Here is a 6735-nt window from a genome sequence, read left to right as displayed (position 1 = left end):
TAGATGGTCAATACTGATACATCCACATAAATCACATATTTATGTCATACAACTTATGAGTCTAAGTTACCTTTCATTTTTTTCCTTTTTCAACAGATAAGCATGCTAGCTCTATCATTATTTCCACAGATATGTATAAAAACTATATCTCACATTCAGATAAGCATAAAAGCTATATCCACATTCTCAACAGATATGTATAACAACAATATCCCACATTCACAGATAAGCATATAAGCTATATCCACATATCACAAAGATAAGCATATAAGCTCTATCTTCACTTCTTTAGACAAGCATATGAGCTGTATCTACGGAGTTCATCCCCTATCTTCTCCCTTCACTAACCAGTTTAGAGGTACATCCCCTATCTTCCCCTAAACCGCGGAGTACATCCCCTATCTCCTCCTCTACACATAACGTATATAAACACATTGGTTCTATATACAATCACCCAATACATACAGTTAATGTATTCTATCAACCGTCAAGTCCCATGACACATTTCATTGATTAGTTTCAGTTTGCCTAATCATCATGCATTGTCTACAACAATCACGACTATCCTCCACCGATAGCCCAAAGCAGTTACTTCTAAACAGAAAATAAATGCACAAATGGATATTCAATCAACATTTCATTTCCTCATTTCTCACAATTAATTATCCCAATTAATTAAACAATGTAATTAGGCCATTTTTCATAATTACCATTTCAACCCTTAGGTCCCATTTTCATCAATGATTCAACATCAATTCCATTTCTCCATGCCAAACATGCATCTGGGTTTATTATGAATAAAACCCCAACTTTTGTAAAATTACACAAAAGCCCCAAACTTTCACAAAATTACCAAACCAAGCCCAACATCTCAAAATACCAAAATTTAAAGACAAAACCCATAGAGAGGAGTAGGATATCCCTACCTCAAATTCGGAGTCCCAAAGGAGAAGACGACAAAACTCAACGTGCTCCAAAACCCGAGATTTTCAGATTAAAATGAAGCCCTCGACAATCAACAACCTTTTTGTAAAGGCCAAAGGTGAGTAAATCACTCCTACTAGATCAAAACCAAGAGAGAAGGTAGAGTCTAGAGTGAGAGGCTCAACAATGGTGATTTTGGAAAAGTAAGAGAGAGAAGAGAAAGTGAAAAAGTGATTTGAAGAGTCACAAATTCGGGACTTTAACCCAGGTCTCCGCTCGAGCGTAAAACACCCCGCTCGAGCGGCCACTCACAGACTTCCGCTCGAGCGGCCAACTCCACACTCGAGCGTACAACACTGCACAACAAATACTGGATGGGTGTATTACCCGCTCGAGCGCCAACACCTCCGCTCGAGCGTACAGGCCAAAAATTTGGGCAACTAGTTTTGGTTTCTAAACTCAACCAACCTGAAACAAATCCGCCCAACACATCCTATAACTCAAATACGTTGTAAAAAGGATGTAAACAAAATAATAATCAACTACCAACATCCACGGACACATGTCTGGATCACTATACAACAAGGGTAAACCCGGGATCGCTATAATAAATCTCAAGCTTGCCTAAATAACCCAATAAATATGAATTTTTTTTTATTATTTTAAATTTTCATCTTGAATGAATATTAAATTATTTAAATTCTTTTATTTGCTATTTAAATTTGGGACATTAACAAAATTCAATAGTAAAATAAATTTAATTTTAACAAATGTCTTTAATTTAAGCCTTACAAAGAAGTATATATATAAGTTTTTGTGTTTTATATTTTTTCTATTTCATAATTAAAATGAAATAAAATTTTAATTAATATTTTATAAATGGACAGGCTGGCCTAGGCTGAACTAGAACTCTTTATTTCAAAACCCAGCTCGAATATTAGATCCGCACAAAATTTCAACCGGTCCGGCCTTATGAATAAAATAATTTTTCTAAACCATAACAATATTGGGCTGGGCTATGAAAAAAAAAATGAAAAAGAAAAAGGTACTTACATGTAGGTCCTCTGAGAAAAATTTATCATAAAAAAGTCATTAATTATAAGTTTTAACAACAATTTATAAAAATCATGACAAAAAAAAGTCACTAATTATCAATTTTTATCGATATATAAAAAAATTATGACAAAAAAATTATTTTTAGTGATAATTTTATCAAGACTTATTTTTAATAGAACTTAATGGGAATTAAGTCCACCTATTTGTTGAATTCACCCATGTGTGAAAGGGGTGATCATCCAAGTCAAGTTTGGTTGGCAACAATGGGAAGGCAACCAACCAAAGTCCACCTTGGCGGCCACCAACCATCTCGAAGAGTCAAGGATGGAGGTTGCCCAAAGGCTCTCCCACCTACTCCCTCACCTATAAATGGAGGTTGAGAGGAGAGGCCAAAGTGTGAGTAAGTAAGTGAGGAAGAAAACCGTGAACCAAAGAGTGCGAGAGATGTGAGGCGGAGAGACCGTCTCCCTCGGTGTGAGCGAGGGAGACGGGTGAGTGGCTGAGTGAGGAGAGTGTGAGCTCCTCCTCTATTGTAATCTTTCTGTAATCTCCTCATTGGTATAGTGATAATCGGTTACTCTCCCGTGGACGTAGGCATTGGGCCGAACCACGTAAAATATTGTGTCTCCTTGTGTGTGGGTGTGTTTTTCTGCTTGTTTTGATTTCTATAAGGTCTTGGGCGGGATCCCAGATCCCAACAAGTGGTATCAGAGCCTCGTCGGTGGCGTTTCGGAACAAAAACAGCGTGTTGTCCGAAACTGCCCAGAAATCAAGTTGCTCGAAATCAGGTTTTGAGCATACCAGGAGCAAGGGCTCGAGAAGAGGAGTCCAACCATATAAAGCAGACACCCAGAGGAGTTGGCACGCGCCCCCACGCGCCTCCTGAATAAGGCGCGTGAGGCCCAGTCTCGGCACGCGCCTCCACGCGCCGTGAAGGCAGACGGCGCGTCGGCCCAGTCGCATGCACGCGCCCCACGCGCGGATGAAGGAAGAAGACGAGTGGGAGAGGCGCGTGTGTGGCACGCGCGTGACACGTCAGCAGCCACGTCAGCTGCCACGTCATCCGCAGGAGGAAGAATCCTGTGTTTCGCGGCGAAGGTACAGCCGCAGATCTGAGGCGTACAAAATGTTTTGGCTAGATCGAAGCCATTTGGAGTCCGTTTTTGGTGATCCAATAGTGGTTTCCGACTATTTGGAGTATTCCGGACACATCCGTACGGTCAGATTTTGGAGATGGAGTTTCTGTAAAAAGAAGGCAGATTAAAGTGGCAGACGGCGTTAGGGACAGTGGACGGAATATTCTGTTGGAACACGGAATATTCCCTGAACTTCTGAAAATTGCAATTTGGCCCAACATTTTCAGAAAATTGTGGTGTGGCCCAGCTTTCGGGGATAGTTTTTCAGTGAGGTCCCTGGAAGTGCAGCGAAGGTTGGTCCTAGCTAAACGGACCGCTCCGGACGCAACCGCGAGGTCAGAATAGTGAAATTCTGAACGGTTTGGAAAGATTGTCAAAACATGGGAGTTTGTCATCTTCAATACTCGAAGGAAGGTTGCCGGATATTGTGGAACGCTGCGGATTCACTGAAGAGGTTAGAATGGGCAGATTCTGACCAGATTGGACAACCAGATACAGATTGAGATAGATCATTGAAGACCAGAGGAGATCAGGCTTGATCAAATGGCAGATCGAGGGAGATCAGGATTGGTCAGGGGCGATCAGAGGATTGCAGACATGATTATCTCAAAGGTCTAGGAAAGTTCTGTCAAAAAGACACTGTCTAAGGAGACTGGTTCTTAAGTGGGACCGGTTGTGACCCCACCAGTCTTTCCTAGGAACTTTCCTGGTTGTTGAGGTGATCGGAGGATCTGGTTCAATCAAAAGAGAAGACCATTCATCGACGGATAGATGATTTGGCAACCAGTACAGGCTCAGGGAAATACTGTGGCTGTTGGAGCTACTGTATACGAGAAGGTACTAATGGTATGTGGACATGTAGAACAATAGTTGCAGAGGAGCATACTAAGCGCAGAAGTACAATTGCAGACGTGCAACAGTGCAAGGGTACGCTAGAGTGTCGTACAGAGGTGCGAGAAGAGTGTGCAGCAGCGGGTTGTTGACAGTTCACAGGAACTTCCAGACAGAGAAATTGAGACATGTAAAACGCAAGAGTGCGTGCCAAGGAGTGGCAAGTCTTATTTCTCTATGGTGGTTTCTTTAGTTCCATGGCAGCAGATGATAAAGTTGATGTAGATCTCTCAAGCAAGCTTGACGCAGGGAGACCAGAAGCCATGGGTGCGAGCACTATGCACGGAGTTGCATAGTGGTAACTTGTACAGACCGGTGGAAGTTTTCTTGACAGAAGGGCTAACTGTCAAACATCAGTACGGACAAGTGAGACAGAACCGAACATCAGGGATTGCAGCACAGACAACAAGCGTATGTGGAAACGCTAGGAGGTTGTTCAGAAGTGCAGAAGGGCAAAGGCTGGTTGTTCAGAAATAAGCTCCGAGCAAGGAAACTTGAGGATGTTGATGTGTCAAACTCTGAAGTTTTCTAGTTGCTCCAGTGTTCATCATGCAAGGAGTTGCATGATAGTCAAGGGCATCCAAGCAGGGGGTGCAGGACATCCAATCAGGGGGTGTCGGATATCTTGGTTGCGCAAGTTCAAGCATAGCAGGTATAGACATCCGAGACAGGAAGCATGGAAGAGATCTGTGGGAGATAGGAGCAGTGGCTCTCTCCAAATCAGAGAGTGGTGTGAGTTGAGTTGAGGATGTCGGATTCCCTCCTCCTCTTGTATCTCTGGTGTTTTATCTCTAGCCTCAGGGGATGCAGTGTCTCAGTGAAGAGATGCAGACTATGTTGAATTTGGGCGTGACAAGATTAGCAGCAGTGTATGCAGTGGATCACCTCACATGGGTTGAGGGGGTGATTTGTTGAATTCACCCATGTGTGAAAGGGGTGATCATCCAAGTCAAGTTTGGTTGGCAACAATGGGAAGGCAACCAACCAAAGTCCACCTTGGCGGCCACCAATCATCTTGAAGAGTCAAGGATGGAGGCTGCCCAAAGGCTCTCCCACCTACTCCCTCACCTATAAATGGAGGTTGAGAGGAGAGGCCAAAGTGTGAGTAAGTAAGTGAGGAAGAAAACCGTGAACCAAAGAGTGCGAGAGATGTGAGGCGGAGAGACCGTCTCCCTCGGTGTGAGCGAGGGAGACGGGTGAGTGGCTGAGTGAGGAGAGTGTGAGCTCCTCCTCTATTGTAATCTTTCTGTAATCTCCTCATTGGTATAGTGATAACCGGTTACTCTCCCGTGGACGTAGGCATTGGGCCGAACCACGTAAAATATTGTGTCTCCTTGTGTGTGGGTGTGTTTTTCTGCTTGTTTTGATATCTATAAGGTCTTGGGCGGGATCCCAGATCCCAACACTATTAGGACTTAATGGTAATTTATCCAAATAAAATAAAATAAAATAAAATAAACTCTTCAAACACTAGTTTTGCCACTTACGCGCCATATTTCCTGCCGCAAGAACACAGACAATGTATATGCTCTATATCAATAATCTTGGCATGCAATAAACTTCTCACGCAAGACCAAAAAATTATGTGATTCAGATTTATTCAAAGTCTATGGTAAATCTGAATAACAAAATTTAAAATATGTAAATTAGTTTTATTTTGAAATTTTGAAAGGCAAGTTCATTAGAGAGAAGAGTATATATTAAATCAATCACTCCCTCTTCGAAACTTAGAATAAGATTGATAAAGAGAAAATGATTGAATTGTTGGTGGGAGTGGGGTGCAAACCATTTATGGTGGTTCACAAAACAAATACAAGAAAGAATGTATAATCTGAAAAACAGATTTATTTCACTTAAATATTTAGAATACACCGAGGAAATGAAAAACACACTTTTTTACTCTCTAACTCTCTTTTTCTTTTTTTTCCCACACTCCGAATTCTCAAAATACAATAGCTATATATAGATAAAACTAACAATGTGAAAACATTAAATGCAAATATGGCTGAGGCTATGAATTTCAAATGATTGCAATCACTTTTGACAAACTTAATTTGCAACCTCCACTTTTGACAAACTTGATTGCAGCCTCTATTCTTAGGCCCGTGGAAAAATAATTTTTTATATCAAGATTACTTCACAACATTCCCCTTTAATCTTGATTCTCCATGCTGTTTTATCCCGAGCATCAACTTCATTCTGTTGAACAGATCATTTTTCAATGGCTTCGTAAAAATGTCTGCAAGCTAATCTTGAGATTTGCAAGGAAATAATTCCACCTCTTTATTTTTCACATGCTCTCGAATGAAATGATAGCAAGTGTCAATATGCTTACTTCTTTCATGATAAACTAGGTTCTTTGCTAATGCAATTGCTGAGTGATTATCAACATAAATCTCAGTAGGATTTTCTTGTGGAAATCCTAAATGCTTCAACACATTTCTTAACCAAATTGCATGACACAAAGCTGAGTTGGTTGCAACATACTCAGCTTCGCAAGTTGACAGTATCACAATAGCTTGCTTCTTGGGCGACCAAGTTAACACTGTATTTCCCAGAAAGAAAGCAAACCCAGTAGTGCTCTTCCGCTCATCTAAGTCACGTCCCCAGACACTATTTGAATAGCCAACAAGACTGAAATTATCAATTGGTTTATAAAATAAACCATCATCGATTGTACCTCTGATGTAGCGAAGAATTCTCTTTGTTGCATATAGGTGTGACTAAT

The sequence above is a fragment of the Camellia sinensis genome, chromosome 8 (genome assembly GCF_055761805.1).
Source record: "Camellia sinensis isolate YWXY chromosome 8, ASM5576180v1, whole genome shotgun sequence".
Taxonomy (NCBI): Eukaryota; Viridiplantae; Streptophyta; class Magnoliopsida; order Ericales; family Theaceae; genus Camellia; species Camellia sinensis.
The sequence above is the reverse complement of the archived record's forward strand: the minus strand, read 5'-3'. Positions refer to the sequence as shown.